Source organism: Gossypium hirsutum, chromosome A11 (genome assembly GCF_007990345.1).
Source record: "Gossypium hirsutum isolate 1008001.06 chromosome A11, Gossypium_hirsutum_v2.1, whole genome shotgun sequence".
Taxonomy (NCBI): Eukaryota; Viridiplantae; Streptophyta; class Magnoliopsida; order Malvales; family Malvaceae; genus Gossypium; species Gossypium hirsutum.
Genome location: NC_053434.1, coordinates 89,754,863 through 89,772,665, shown reverse-complemented (window position 1 = coordinate 89,772,665; position 17,803 = coordinate 89,754,863).

Below are 17,803 nucleotides of genomic sequence, written 5' to 3'. Positions count from 1 at the left end.
GCTGTGTGAGCTGCACAGGCCTTCAACATGGCCATGTTAAGAGGACACACGAATGTGTCACCCTTCTACACGGGCATGTGCCCTTGTTTGCATTGAAATTATTCAAAGTTTTCAAAAGTGTTTGGTTTATTCCTGAACTGTTTCCAAAGTGTGTTTTGGGCCTCCTAGGTTCATATTAGGGACGTTAAGAGGAAGTTTGAAAGTTTTAAATTTGAGCGAAATTCTATGACCCGAAATTGTTTGTATGTATGTGTTTAAGTCTAGTAACATCTCGTACCCTGTCTCGGCGTGATATAAGAGTAAAGGGTGTTACACATTAAACATATCTAACATACATCAAAATATGCCAAAATATACCAAATACTATTCAACCTAAATGCCTATTCAATATGCCCTCATTGGCACCACAATTCAAACATTAAAACATAACCCATTCAAATACTACTACTTAACATTTCATACTTATTCAACTATCAAATATACCTTATTTCTCACAACAAAATTCATCAACCAATATTCACCAAGCTACCTAAGAATTTGTACCAAACCAACGATTCCAAATCAACCTTCAAAATGAATTTAAAACAAAAGACATACCTCTACCATCACACACCACAGTCAACTAAAATACTAATAATGCTTATAACATATAAATATTAATAAACACATCTCATACTTCAACTGACAAAAAACATATCCATAATGCTTATAACATATAAATATATACCAAAAACCTATTTACATTTCACTTATAACCGGATTAAAGTGAATAATTAGTTACCGATTAAGTTGCCGGATAGTGTGATCTCCAAAAGTAATCCAAACAACAACTTGTACCCGATAATTTACAAGAAGAAAAATCGAAACAAGGTAAGCTTGTGTAAAAACTAGTAAGTTTGTATTTAACATATGCTTTAACTTACTGTAATGGACTTCACTTAAACCTTTCATAATAGAAATCATAGTCAAGGTAACGAGTTCATTTATTTGCCTATACATATCACAAGTCTCACAAGCTTAGTATATTCATATATATGAAGATGTGTAACTTCTTCATGTCATAAAACATATACATGTAAACACATTTGATATAATGTTCATCCATCATCTATTAATTTAACATTCAACATTTTTATTTTAAGTATTCATTTTGAATGTCCCCTTTTTTTACATTTCTATATCCATAAAAAACATTTCATATAAACATTTTGTTAAACTAAGCATTATTGGATAATATGTTTTAATATAACAAATTAAAGTGTTTTTGAATAAAAGTATAGTTGAGAAATTTCACAAAATCAAGTAGAAATGGTTTCAATTGAGTCAAACATTTCAAATCTATTTTAATCTGTAATATCCCGAATTAGGGCCTAATCGGAATAGTGGTTTTGTGACCACAAATCCGAGATAGAAATAATTATTTTATGATTATTTTGAGGTCTATGATATGATTGCATGATTGTGTGAAAATTCCGTGAAGAAATTCTATGCATAAAGTGCTTAATTTGAAGTTAGGGACTAAATTGAATAAATTGGAAAACTTGCATTCTAGAAGTTTCTAGTATGAAATTGATTTGAAATATTAATTAGGAGGTCTTAAATAGAAATTTGACCAATTTCTAAGTTTATGGACAAAAATTGGACATGGATGGAATTTTTGGAAATTTTAGTAAAAAGGGCATTTTGGTCATTTAGGGGTAAAATGAATTAAAATACAAAATTAAAAGCCAATTTTGTTCATCTTCTTCACCATGGACGAGTATACCAAGGGAAACTCCATGGCTAGGGTTTCCAAGCTTCCAAGCTCGATTGTAAGTTCATTCTAGCCTCGTTTTTAATGATTTTTATGTTTTTGAAATCCCAGTAGCTCAATTTAGCTTATGCTAGCAATAATTCAACCTAGGGTTCATAATTGGAAAAATACCCATAGGTTAAATTTGTGTATTTTGGTGTTTTATGATAGAATATTAGGTTTTAAATTATGTTAGACAACTTGTGCTACTCGGTTTTAAGTGAAAACGAGTAAAAGAGCTTAATCGGTAAAAATACCTAATAGTCATAAGTACATGTTAGAGTGAGAATTTTATGTTGCCATAGAAGGGAAAAATGATCAGAATGTCATAAAATATAAGAAAATAGGATGAAGTTTAATTTCTGAACCTTGGGGCAAAAGTAAAAATATGCAAAAGTTTAGGGGTCAAAATGAAAATTTGTAAAAATATGATTTTTGGACCCGTATGAATATTGTGACTAATTATTAGGCTAAATGTGATATTATAGATGAAGGAAATCTAAGTTCGTATGATAATAATAATGCAATGTTATGTTTGAATTATATTTTTTACTATTATTGCATATATTGTATGGTTTAATATATTAGAAAAGTTGATGGAATGGTGTTTATGATGTGGAAATATGACATGAAAGAATGTTACATGAAGTGCAAGAAAATGATGATACATGACAAGTGATATATGAAATATGTGATATATGTTATGTAAATTCTTAAAAGCTGATTTGATATTTGAGTCGTGTCTTATTATACTATGAATGGACAATTGGTACTATGGATAGTGAGATCGACACTTCGAGTAAGTTCGTACATAAATAATCTATCGATTCTTTTTATGTTATTATATTTTGATATCATATGAAATGTGGCCGCCTATCAAATGGTTATTTGATGTAAGTTATGAATTTAAATTGATTACGGACAATTTAGTAAAATGTTGAAAAGTGAGGAATTTCCGATTGAACTTTCGGAATAGAAACGATACAAATGAACTATTGTGAGGTCACGTGTGTAGTACTAAGTGTAGGCTACTACGAGTACCGGATAATTGGTCACATGTGTAGTACTAAGTGCAGGCTACTATGCATACCCAAAAATTGTGATCACGTGTGTAGTACTAAGTGCAGGCTACTACGTGTACCAGATTATTGGTCGCATGTGTAGTACTAAGTGTAGGCCACTATGCATACTAGATAGCTTCGGCTACAAGTGTGGAAATGGGAAAATGTGCAAGCAATTGTGTATCTATTATTATTTCGATGAGTTCAACGGGAAATCGATTAAATGAAAATACATGTGAGAGTGATTATGTGATGAACAAGTGCAAGTATATGTTTATTTGAATTTATGAGCAATATGCTCGATATTTGAGCGAACCTCGGTAAATTGGAATGGATTAAGTGAATTGTGTAAAAGTGAACTTTAGTAGTAAAACGGTGTTGAACAGCAGCAGTGCATGACTTTGAAAATTTACCAAAAAATTGTGTAAGTTGAATTAAATTTCAAAAAAATTATGGAATTAAAGATTAATGAGTCTATTTTCATATAAAAGAAACAGGGGGAGCAAAAGAGTTATATATTATGTGATATTATAATTTTTGTGCGACAGTGTCAGAATAAATTCGAGATCCTCTGTTCTGACTTTAGAAATTCACTATAGATTGTAAAAAAATTATTAAGAGTAATAACTTACATGCATGGATTCCTTATTGAGTCTATTTTTAAGGGAAATAAACGGTATAGTCGTTTAAATTCTGTACAGGGAGAAATTTGGTTCGTAGTGCATAGGGGTTAGAGTAGTTGTACCCTAAAACAAGGGAATCTTTAATGAATAAACTGTACTAATTGGCTAAACCAAAAATTCTAGAAATTTTATGAGAGAAATATATATGAATATAGTTTCAATAAAAATTAATGAAACTAAATTTGGAGTTTTGTAGCTTCAGATATGAATGATTTAGTAACTGTAACTCGATAACACAACTTAACCTGAACATGTGTAATTGTACAATTATAGTGTTTTATCTTGAAAAGCGTGGTAGTAATTGCTTATTATTTTCATATGAACTTACTAAGCGTAAAGCTTACCCATCCTCCCCATTTCTTTAGTATTGGCAGGTCAGCTCGGGGTTGGAGATCGTCGGAGGCAAAATCACACTATCAAACTATCATTTTGGGAGAATTAATTCAAATATTAGAAATATCAAGTGAGTGGCATGTATAGAAAGTTGGTTTGTGATATGTATTTTTATTATGATTTTGACCATACGTATCAGTCTGCATTGAGTTATCGTATATGATCATGAGATGTAGTCCTTATCCATTATGGTTTATAAGTTTAATTAATCGTGCCATGTCCTATGTTTTGATGTGATGATATAGTTAGCTTTGTTTGTTATGCATGTGTTCGAAAAGTTTTGAATTAAATGAAATTTTATGGCCCAGTTTTCGTCTATGTGTATTGTTAAGTCTGGTAATGTGTCGTACTTTGTTCTAGCCTTGGATACGGGTAAGGGGTGTTACATAATCATTTTCAAACAAGTTAGAATTTCTCCAGGATAAAAATTATCGAGACTTTTTGTCTAAGTATTGATATTCTACAAGATATTGATACACCTCTATTAATTGATACCAAATTGACGTTTTGGAATTTGTAACCTCTGCTAGGTATCGATCTAGTATTGATAATCGATCTAGTATTGATACTTTTCATAAAAGTATCGATAATTTCCTTAAGTATCGATATTCCTACTCCAACAGTCACTGAAATCAATATTAATTACAAAAAATATAGATACCCTTTTAATTTGTATCGATACTCATTCCTGCAGGTGAAGTTAATTACTTGGTATTTCATCCGCAATGGCTATATTCACCTTTACAATAACCGCAACAGTTGGAAATCAATTAGAGAATATAAATACCATCTTCCAAAAGTTTAGCAACATGAAGAGCAATGTGCAAAGCTTAAAGATAAATCAAAATAACCTAGAGTTTAACTCTTACATACCTTTTCTTGTAAACACATGTGAGTTTTCATTGTATTCATTTAGCTCAAGAATTCTTCTTCGTATTTGTTGATGCGATCTCGTATTCGTTTGATGAATCAAACCGCGTATATTCCCAATCGTAAAATTAAGTAGTATGGCTTAGTTCTTGGACAAGTTTGTAAATGAACAAGTTGGCTTGAAAACAAAGGGGTTTAAGTGTTTAGAAAATGGCAAAGAAAGGTTCGGTTTAAGGCTAAAGAAAGAACCAATATTATATGGTAATATTGACCCGAATCTTATAATAGCACTTAAGTTGAAAATAGTGTGGATAGTTTAAACCATGACCCGCTATCTATATTGAGATAGGAACCAAAATGGTATTGGTAGAATGTCACATGAAAATTTTGGTACGAAATCTTTATAGATTGTGTGTTTAATTAGGGAAAGAAATAAATTGCATAAAATGTAGAAGTTGGGTTCTAGTAGCTATAGGTATCAAATAGCTACGAAATTCAAAACTTGAGGTCCTTATATGGTAATTAGACCATTGAAGAGTAGTTAGTAGATATTTTACTGACTCATCCATAGAAAAATTAGAAAAAGGTAGGGACTCAATTAGAAATCAATAAAACTAATAGCTGATAATTAATTTTAAAAAATCATCTATTTTCATATCATCTTCCCCAATTTTTTTATGGAAACCATAGGAGAGAGGAAGAAAACTTTTCAAGCTTAATGATGTATGAAATCATGTCTCTTTTAGTAATTTCTATATTTTTTAGAATCGGGATAGCCTAATCTTTCTATTTAGGGGATTTATTTGAAAATTTATCAAGGTATGAAATTTGGGTTATGGATGAATATGTTGAAAATTTGAAATTTATGGTAGAAAATGAAAAGTTGTTCATAAATAAACAACTTTTACAAAGCAATTTTTGATGAAAACTTGATTTAAGGACTAAAATGAAAAATGGTAAAAACCCATGGAAAATTTTGAAATTTTTGAAATTTATGTGCTTTAAATGTAGTATATAAATTTTGGCTAGGCTTGGAAAGAGGGTTAAATTTCATGAATTTCATTTTCCGAGCCTAGGGACAAAATCAAAATTTTTGAAAAAGACAAGGGCAAAATGGTAATTTTGCCTAGGATGTAATAGGATGCAAATGTATATGAAATGTGATAGATTAATAGTTAAATTTACCCATATAGATCTGGAAAGACCAACCACGAAACTAGATCGAGGAAAGCAAAAGGTTTCGGATTTGTTGAAATTCAAATACGAACCATTTTCAAGGTAAGTTTGTGTAACTTAAAAATGTATGTTAATATGCTTGAATTGAATTGTATGATTGTGACGATATGTGTGAGATGATATATACATAATGAAATAGTCTTAAGTTGTGTAATATGGACAAATTATCATGTTCCAGTTGAATGTTGAATTTCGATGGGTTAAGAATAATAGTGCATTTGTTGCAGATAGAATTTAGCCCAAACGGGTAATTCTAATGTAAGCCCTCTTGAGCTTAGGTTGTAAATTGAATTTACCCCGGACGGGTAATCTATATTATGCTCTCTATAGCATATGCTATGAATAGGATTTAGCCTAGACTGGTAATCCTACTGTAAAATGAATGGCTCAAGAGTGTGCCTTTATTATGTACCCTAATGGGTACTTTTGCACATGTGTATATTACCTGAACATCCATCAAGATTTCAATAGTTCGACGGAAAAGACTCTTGAAGTGTAGAAAGGTGATATTAATGGAAGCTTGTAATGTGATGGGCTCATCTATGTTTACTTGATATTCATATGAGGTTATGTGACTAACTTGTTGAATAAGTGTATGTGTTTAGGTAACTTACCCAAAATCGATGGAATGTAAATTTATGTATGCTTGTATTAATAAATATGACCTGTAAGTTTATTTTCTGTTATACGAGCTTACTAAGTATAAAATTCTTACTCCATTTAATTTTCCCTGTTTTATAGTTCTCAAAGCTCGCAAAGGTTGGAAGTCATTCGGAGTAATCATCACACTATCCACTATCTCATGTTGGTACAAATAGAAATCTCATTTTGGTATAATAGCATGTATAAGCTTATTTAGCCAATGATGGCTTGTAATTGTTGTTTTGTAATCTAGCCATTGGAATGGCTACTGGTGGTCTAAGTTTGGCTATTTTTGAAGTAATATTTTGGTAATCACATAAGTGCTTATTATGTTTTAGTTTGTTGGAATTATGTTAGAATATGAGTGTATGATAAGAGTAAGCTTATATCCTTTGATGCATGAGATAATACCACATGGTTGATGGCTAAATTTATGTGAATATAATATTGGATTGGTGGATATATGTTTGTGAGTTTTGGTGTAGGAAAATGGTAAATTTTGGGTGACAAATGAGGCTAGGAAATGGCTATATTTTGTCCATACGGGTAGACACACGGCCAATCCCATGGGCATGTGGTCCAGCCATGTGTCCTCTGCATCTTAAAAATGAGAAATAGAATGCTCAAAATTAGGCACATAGGCAGAGACATGGGCGTGTGTCTCAGCAGTGTGGTTGACACGGCATTGAACACGGGTGTGTTACACAGTCGTGTGAAAACTGCACCTAAATTTTGAAAATAAAATTCGCCACACGGCTTAGCACACGGGCGTGTAACTTGGTCGTGTGACTTCAATTTCTTCATGCCTTAAAAGTTAGAGAGTTACACGGGTTAGGGACACAGGCGTGTGTAATACCTGGCCCGACCACACGGGCATGTCCCCAGGCCACACGGGTGTGTGAGCCCTGGAACATTGGAAAATTTTTGAAATGTCGCAAAACATTTAATGAGTTTTCGATTAAGACTCGACTTGATCTTAATGCTCATATTTGACCTCGAGGGTCCAATTAAGGGACGTTTTCAATGATATCAGTAGATGAATAGTAATTTACAGGAACTATCTGAAAAATGTTTTGAATGTTTTGGTAATACTCCGAAACCCTGTTCCTATGACAGATATGAGTTAGGGGTGTTAGACAACTTCCCTATTAGTGTTCTCGAGTTGGTCCTTCCGAGCTAACACATTTCATATAACTATTTCCATATAACCAAGTCATATAATCATTCCGTAAATTATTTTTCATATAATCAATTCATATATCAATTTATACTCAACACAACCTAATTCATCATATTATATCATCTCGTTTCATTTTCATTTCAATTATTAACTATTTTTCCCAGAGAACAATAGTAAATTGGCTTTGGATATCGGGAGAGTAATTCTCACACGAGCTAACATATGGACATTAAACGATACGCGATGTTGCTTATACAAACTTTAGAGAATTTGCGACACATGCAGGAACTCAAGCCATTGGCACTGTAACACCCCTTACCCAAGACCCGAGACCGGAACTAGGTACAAGGTGTTACCAGGCATGTACTCAAACATTTTCGAAAAATAAGGGTTATAAAATTTCGTTCCAAATTGAAACCAAACCAACAACAACTTGGTGTCCCTATTATGGGCCTACGAGTCCCTAAACATACATTGAGAATGGTCTGGGATTAAACCAAGAACGTAAGAAAGTTCCTGGAAAATTTTCTAGGTTAAGCCTCACACATCCGTGTGGAGACAATGCACACGCTCGTGTGCTTTGGGACATGCCCGTGTCTCTTACCCTTGTGGAATTAATTGAATTTATTTCTCATTTTGAATCTACAAGGGTTTTCACACGGCCAAGCTGACGCCCATGTCCCTGGCCCGTGTGCTTCACACAGCCTAGACACGCCCATGTGGTCGTCCGTGTCCAAAAACTTGAGCATTCTATTTATGACGTCACCATGCATTTAGAGGCACAGGGCCAAGACATATGTCAGTGTGATAGGCCGTGCCCCCACATGGTTGAGACACACGGTCGTGCCTCTACCAATGCATTTACTACCATGCATTCTGACTTAAAAAGTTTAGGTGTAGGGGACACATGGACGGACTACACGCCTATGGGGCTATTCGTGTGTCACACACGGCCTAGACACACACTTGTGTGTCTACCTGTTTGAACCTGGTTGGGCTATTTTCCAAGCCTTTGGTCACCCTCTAATGTTCCTACCCACTTATAGTTTTCATTAACACTTAACATGGTCTAATTACATTCTTAAATGACCTTAATATACCTTAATATACCTTAACATGGGCTATTTCCTAAATTTTCTCTCCTCACCTTTGCTAGCCACTAACGCCACCTCCCTACACTCTATGTGGCGTCACTTAGCCACTTCACTCACACGGCCTTTATGATGCCATTTTCCTTTATTTTTATTTAAAAGCCCAACTACTCCCAACCCTTGTTCCTTTAATAATTAAATTAAAATTCCTCCACCACAAAACTCGAACCCAGAACTTCTCCAACAAACCTAGACACTTCCAATTCCTTAAACCCTTAAAGCTAACATGTCTTTTGTCATTTTTTTGCTCACTTAAAAATTTTATGAAAACCAAAGCCCAAAGCCCAATTCATCTAGGCCCAAAATTAGGCGTTACAACTCTCCCCCTAAAAGAAATTTCGTCCCCGAAATTCCCAACTATTACTATAGCTGTATAACATAGACTACCACACCACGCTCTCGCGATGCATTTTGATTCCAAACTAAGTAAATAGGACATTATGGTGAAAGCACGTACCGATATTCGCCTCTGAAGAGTCTCCGTCCTCTCGATGACGTGCTACATAGACCAACGCTGGCTGTCTCACCTCAGCATGGCCTACATTTTTGCCTAGTGCTCCATGTCCTCGTCAATTGCCGTTACCACCCCTAGTCTGCCCACGACCCCTTGGCGGCAGCTGACCACCCCTTGGTGGCTGAGCACCACTTGGGCCCACTACTGGTTCTCGACCTAGCATTTGAGGGCAATCCTTGATCCTATGCTCCATAGACCCACAAGCGTAACAAGCTTCCATTCTCTTCCAAAACTCACCTCTATGACTTCTTCCACAATTAGCACAAGGTGGCACCCCTGGATTAGCAGTAAGGGGCCCTACTCCAACTGGCCCATTAATGTTGGCCCTAGCCCTAGGCCTCTGTCCAGCACCAGGAGTCTCAGCCTTCCTCTTGCTCTTACCCCTTTCCTTTTCACGATTCAGGCACTCTGTGCGCTTCACCTCCTCCGTTATCTTTGCTTTCTCCACTAATTCCGAGAAAAATCACTCCTTTTATGGAGCTATCAATACCCTGAGGCTATCTCTTAGCCCATCCTCAAACCTAACGCAACACTCGTAGTCTGTTGCCACCATAACTCTTTCATACCTACTAAGGCGCAGAAATTTCACCTCATACTCCACCGCCGATTTGTTTCCCTGGGTCAAGTTCAGGAACTCCTTCCTTCTAGCATCCACATAACTCGCTCCTACATACTTCCTTTGGAACGTAGCTTTGAAGAACTCCCAAGTGACCTGCTCGAGTAGAGTGCCCTCTTTCAATGTCAGCCACCACTGGTAAGCTTCTTCCCAAAGCAGTGAGACTGCCCCTTTCAGCTTTTTTTTCGGTGAACAGTCCAAATCCTCCATTATCCTTTCTGTGGCCTTCAACCAATATTCTACCACGTTCGGAGCCGTGCCAGCCATGCACTTAAAGATCTCAGCCCCATTCGATCGAAGTCGCTCTGGAATGGACTCCCGATTTCTAGTGCCATTATTGGGCCCAACGACCCTTTCCAAAATCCTTAGTATTGCCTGCGACAATGCATCATCCCCCACAGTTCGATCGTACTATCCATTCCCAGCCATAGGTGAGGCCGGCGCCTCATCTACTCCAACATCGAGCATATGGCCTGATGTCGACAATTCAGCCCTAGCACTTCTGCGGCCTCGACCACGGCCTCTCGTGCCTCTTCTAGCACTCATCGCCATTTCACGTATTTTCTAGATTAAAAATTTTATGAAGTTTTAGTTAATTTAATAATTAAATTGATATTTTATGAAAGTATTTAAAGAGAGAGTTGTTTTCGTAAATCCTCTACAGTTTCAAGATCCTACGGGCTTCAGTTCCTTTCTACATAATCGTCTAAAGTAGCCTTCTAACTATCTACCGTATAACAAGTTAAACAAGTTTAATAATAAGAGAACTTACTTGGTTTGACGTCGGAGACTCGGTGTGCCGCTCAGGAAGACTTCCCCTTTTCCAAAACATTGTAATTCAATCAAAACTACATCTACATTTTTTAAAAAACAAAAAGAAATTAAGTAATAAGGCCCACTTTACGGCCAGTATTTTGTAACCTAGGCTCTGATACCACTAAATGCAACACCCCAAACCTGGCCCAGACGTTATGGCCGTATCCCGCGTGTTACATTGAAGTGTTTTAGCGAAAATCGTGTTTTCATTAAAAACCCTTCTTAAAATAAAAGAAACCTTAATTAACCTAAAAAAACTCATTAACATCACTTGTTTGAAGCATATGATTTTATGAAAACATGTCATTCTAAAATTGAGTTGCGGAAGCGTAGAAAAACATACTATAGTTTAATAAACCATGTTCAACTTCTTATAATTACATCGCATAAAAATAATGAACCAAATAATAATAGAAATGAAACCTTATTACAATCTGGATTGAAAAGTACTTAATGAAATAGAATCTCGTATGCTTTAAAAAAAAACAAGTCCAATTTATCTTGCTAGCTGGCCACCCAGAGTCCCTCCAACTATCGAACCTCCTACTGAGCATCACCTGAAAATAAAATAAAAGAGGGGTGAGTTTTCGCAACTCAGTGTGTACAACCCTCGATAAAAAAAGGCATTCAAAAATCGTCATACATCAAACATGCAATGCAATCCCATCCCAATAATCCATCCACTACACACCAGCTCCGTCCCCCATCACACTATGTGGGGATATAAATATCGACCCACTCAGCCCACACACCAATGGTAGCCCGATTGTGGAACTATCTTCAATTACATATTAGGCTTTAAAAGCCGTCGGTGGATCCACGATTGTCAGGTAACCATGCGATCCTTATATACTTCCTCCATTCCAAAGTTCCCACCCCATATGCAACCTAAGCAGATCATCATTTGTATACATGTCACATCCATAAAACTTACATTCAACACCTAAGGGTATTTTGGTCATTTTCGCCCTTAGAGGCATTTCAGTAATTTTCCTTAATTATGGTTTTCACTTGCCTTGACCCGTTAACAAGTCCCGCGAGCTAAGACGAAAGAATACTATGCACCAAGTAGGATTCCAGAGAAGAGGAGGTGAGTCATTAAGTCCGCTTAAGTACTAAGCTCTCCTTAGATCCAATCCTAGACATGCATATACCCGTTGCCATACCTTAACCCTATGACTTGTCCACGGTCGCAATATATTAATTAAGTCTTATGTAGTTATCATATACTAGGCCCAAAACCCCTTACAACGACCAAACAAATTCACATACCTGTATCTGGCCCATTAGGCCCAATTATATTCATATGGCCCATAGGCCCATTACACCCAATTCACATTTATATGGCCCAGTAGGCCCAGTCACATTCATATTCATGCTCACATACAAATTCCTATCACATAGCATCAATATTCAGTTTTTGCCTATTATGGGCCCAACAGCCTATCGGGCCCATTTAGCCCATTCTGGCCCATATGGCCAAATCACAACCCAAGTCCACAGAATCGCCCGTGGGTCTCAGGAAACCTATTGGTCTCCCCCTTACGAGTGTTCGCGCCTTCACACGCATTTCGGCATTTCGACTTTTACCGATTCATACTGTGTGTGCAGTGTATGTGCACACCTGGTGAGCAAGCTTGCTGCGATTCCCTTAGTCACCAACCTACAAACGATATCACCCTTCAATTAATCGTATGCTTAATACATATTTTACCTAAAAACCAAAACCTCACCTTAACCTTACCTTGAACACCAATCCCTAATAGCTTCTTCTTGATCACGTACTTCCTAGATCTGCATTAATCTTACTCATTAAAACCAAATACTAGGGGACTCACATCCAACATAATTCACCCCTTTATCTCACTTAAGATCATTCGGCTAACCTTAACCAAAAAGAGAGGAATACTTACCAAAATCGCAAAACACCTTAGGAGCAATTCGGTAGAGAGCTACAATCTGAGATCTGATACTAATTCCCTACCAGAGTTGATTAGAAATAGTGATGGAGGGAAGTACTCGGTATTAACAATACTACCAGAAAAAAAGATAAGGTACTTACACCAAAAGAATAATCGGCCCAAGGGAGATTCAGCTTTTCAGCTTTCAAACTAATATAGTGAATAAGGTTTATTTGGCACAAATTAGAGAAGAATGATAGAAGAAGGAATAGGCTAACCCAAAGGGTAAATCAAAAGAGATCTGAGAAGAGAAAGAATGGCAAAAGAATCAACTAGAAAAGATGGAAAAGCCAATCGGCACTTAAATAAGGAAATGAAAAATTTGGCATTAGCCTAGGATCCCAAACTCAGCACATATTTATAGCCTCTAGCCAAACTGCCTGACCCTCAATTCTCAATTCAGCTCCATCACTTCCCCCTTCTTATCTCCTTATTTTTCTCCTTGATAACTCCTCAATCTATTTCCTAAATTTTCTCTTCTTAACACTCGCCTTGGAGTCCATCCTCACGCCACTTCCAACCTTGTAGAAGGCCAAAATTAAACTCCTAAAAATACTAATCTAGGATTCAAACCTTGGATCTTCTTGCTAGCCACTAACGCTAGCTCCCTACACCCTAAGTGGCGTCACTTAGCCACTTCACCACAAGGCCTTTTTGATGCCATTTTCCCCTATTTTTATTTAAAAGCCCAGCTACTCCCAACCCCGGTTCCTTTAATAATTAAATTAAAATTCCTCCGCCACAAAACTCGAACCCAGAACTTCTCCAACAAACCTAGACACTTCAAATTCCTTAAACCCTTAAAGCCAACATGTCTTTTGTCATTTTTTTGCTCACTTAAAAATTTTATGAAACCCAAAGCCCAAAGCCCAATTCATCTAGGCCCAAAATTCGGGGAGTTACAGTTAGAGCCATTCTATACGAAGCTATTAAAATCAGAGTAGTCCCGGGCACTAATTCAATGCCAAATTCAACTTCTCGAATCGGAGGTAATCCTGAAAGTTTTTCAGGAAACACATCAGGGAATTTGCAGACAACAAGAACTGATTCAACTTTCTTTTCTGATACGTTCGAATCAATCACATATGCAAAATAAGCTTCACAAATTTTTCTCACAATACTCAGAGCTTTCATTGACGAAATCACAGCCGATAACCCATTCAAATCATTGGATTCAATTCAGGCTATTTCATCATTCTTGCATCTTAAATCAATAGTTTTCTGTTTGCAATTCACAATAGCATCATACAAAGTTAACCAAGCCATACCCAAAATTATATCAAACTCATCAAAAGGTAATAACATCAAATCGGTCGGATAACAAATATCTTGAAACATTAACGTATAGTTCTTGCACACTTTGTAAACTAAGACACTTTTACCTGAGGGTTTGATACTTTAATCATGAATTTAGTAGACTGTACAGACAAAGTCTTACTGGATACTAAATTCATTCATATATACAAATGTGTTGATCCAGGATCTATTAATGGACTCACATAAGTATCATAAAGTGTAAAAGTACCAGTTATCACATCAGGAGATGAAGCTTCATCACGTGCTCGAATGGTATAGACTTTGGCAGGTGCTCTAGCCTCGGATCGTACAGTAGTGTCTTTAGTCCCTCTTTGACTACCACTCATATTTCTCGTATTTCTGGGAGGTTTACCATGAGTTGAGGTGTTAATCGGTCTCAGATTTTGTGCTATCTCCTGTTCAACAGACTCGGGATAGTCTCGAATAAAGTGATCTAAAGATCTATATTTGAAACAAGCCCAATCATACAGTCTACAATTGTCGGATGTCTTTTACCATAATGTTTACACTTAGGTCAATCGGATTAGAAATTTCCAACACTAGCAACAAAAGTACCTGGAGCTCTGATGCCCGAATGTGATCTTGCACGATCTCTACTCAAATGTCCCACATTAGCCTTTGAATGGCTAAAATCATCTCAAAATTTCTTTGATGTAGACTGAAATGGTTTACTTGCAGATCTCTTTCTCACATCTCTAGCTTTAGAATTAGCTTTTCTTTTCTCTTTCCTGAGCTCTTCAACTTTACACGCTCGTTTAACAAGCACTACAAATTCTTTGATATCAAGAATCTCGACTAATAAATGAATATCTTCTTTTAGACCATCTTCAAATCTTTTGCACATTATTGCCTTAGTAGATACACATTCTCATGCATACTGACTCAGTCATACAAATTCTCGCTCGTATTCTATGACAGACGTACGGCCTTGTTTAAGCTCAAGAAACTCTTTACGTTTCTGGTCGATAAATCTTTGACTGATGTATTTCTTTTAGAATTCAACTTGAAAGAAATCCCAGGTAGCTCACTGTCTCGAAACCACTGATATCAAGGTCTTCCACCAATGATATGCTGCATCTCTCAGAAGCGAGACAACACACTTGAGACATTCATCCGAAGTCAGTGATAATTCTTTGAATACTCTTATCGTATTCTCTAGCCAAAACTCAGCTCTCTCAGCATCATCATTCATAGTAGCACAGAATTCTTCAGCCCCATATTTTCTAATTTTATCAATCGATGGCTTGCTTAACTGTATCAAATTCGCTTGTGACATAACAGAGGCTTGCAGAGGATTAGTCGGGGTTAGGGATTGTTGAACAACAGAATTAGTTTAAATATATTGGGTGAACTAATCATTCATCATCTAATAGAAGGCTTGTCTCGCCTCTCCATTATGGCTAATCGTAGCCGGTCTAGAGGGTACTGTCCTTTGCGTGGGAGGCGCATTACTCTCGACATCATCAGCTACGGCTCGTTCAGGATCCATTTACTATATAAAAACACATTTTCATTGTCAGGATTCATCACACTATCACATTTCATAAATATGAAGTGTATAGCTAGAATCACATACGCTACGTTAGTCCTTGAATCAACTAAACCATAGCTTTGATACCAACCAAATGTAACACCCTTAACCCTATCTGTTGCTAGAATAGGGTTAAAGGCATTACCGAACAAATCAGAACATTTTACAAACAATTCATATACATCATCCACAATCATAGTCAAACATTACAATCGAGTCTCTTATATAGGTCATCGAGACCTTAAACATGCATTAAAAATAGGTCAGGACTAAACCGAGCTAATACAAAATATTTCAAAACTTAAACATTTTTCAAAGTTGTTCAGATCACATGCCCGTGTAAACAGACCGTGTGCCTTACACGGCATTAGACACGCCTGTGTGTCTAGATTGTGACAAAACAGGGCATACATACTAACTTGTCCACACAGCTAGAAGACACGCCGTGTACCAGGCCGTGTGAAAATTAAGGAGGCTACTGGCTTGGGTTAGATGGCCAGTCACACGCTCATGTGTCTAGTACATGCTCGAAATTGACTTGATCACACGGCCTAACACAAGCCGTGTGTGAGAACGTGTGGTCTATCTAGGCTTATTTTGAAATGGCCATTGAGCAACACGGCTGAGACACACACCCGTGTCCCTACTTATGTGGGCAAAAATAGGCCATTTACAAGGCCAATTTGCCACCCATTAAAGGTCCTCCCTACAATAATCAAATAGGTTACAATTGAATTTCAACCATTTCATAATCAAAATCATGCATCATTCATATCATATATTCATCAACCTATTTCATTCATAATTTACAAATCAAAACATAACATTCATAAGCCAAAGAAATACCAAAACATATGATTTGCAACATCAATTTACCTCATTCATTCTCATGCCAAATTCTTACCAAATTCCATAATAGGCACATATCAAAACTTACCAAATTGACCAATGCTTTTGGCCATTTAAGAATATATCATAAAGAGAAAATTGCATCACATAATTCATACCAAAAACTCATTCATATTCATTACCAAAACCAAGCCAAATCACATGGCTAGATATACACATTACCAAAACATATACAATTACTTCAATCCTATACATGCCATACTTCGATATACACATTTTCAAAAGGTACCAAAATGAAGTTTGATAGTGTGGTGATGATCTTCGATGATCCCCGTGCTTTCGATAGCTACGATATCTATAAAATAGTTGAAAAACACACAAAGTAAGCTTTCAAAAGCTTAGTAAGCCATATACAAATAAACTTAACAATATAAACATATAAGCATCATAATATCCATATAGTCCTTAACCAAATGCTATCACAAACCACATAGCTCAAATACATTTCATATATTCCCCATTCATTTGCACATTTAGCATATTTTCTCATACTTTTGTCACATATAATCACTTGATCACAAAGATACATATACTAACCTTTCAACTTCAAATGTGATACTCAATTTTAAACGTACCTGAATCAGATACACATTTCATATAATCATTTGTTTCTGGAATGCTTGTTGAACCGTTCGGAATCAAAAGGATACACGAATAGCTTAGAAACCTTGTACAATGCCAACGTCCCAGACATGGTCTTACATGCAATCAAATATTGATGCCACTGTCCCAGACAGGGTCTTGTACGAAATCAAATACGATTCCGATGCTCTAGACATGGTCTTACACTTAAATCATAAGTCGATTCCAACATCTCAGATTTGGTCTTACACGAAAACACATACCGAATCCTATGTCATGACATATGTATCCTAACTATTCCTATGGTTCGAACTGGACTTTTCAGACATCGTCACATTATCAGAACTTTCTCGGATATCACATATTGAGCTCTCATATAGCTATTTAAAAGAATTTAATGTCATATAAACATAAATAAATCAACTCAAACATGTTTATTTGTATATTGACTTGCCTCGTACAGATTCGAGCGAACTGAGTCGACTACTCGGCAACTTTTGACTTTTCCCAATTTAAATCCATTTTCTTTGGTTCTTGATCTAAACACAT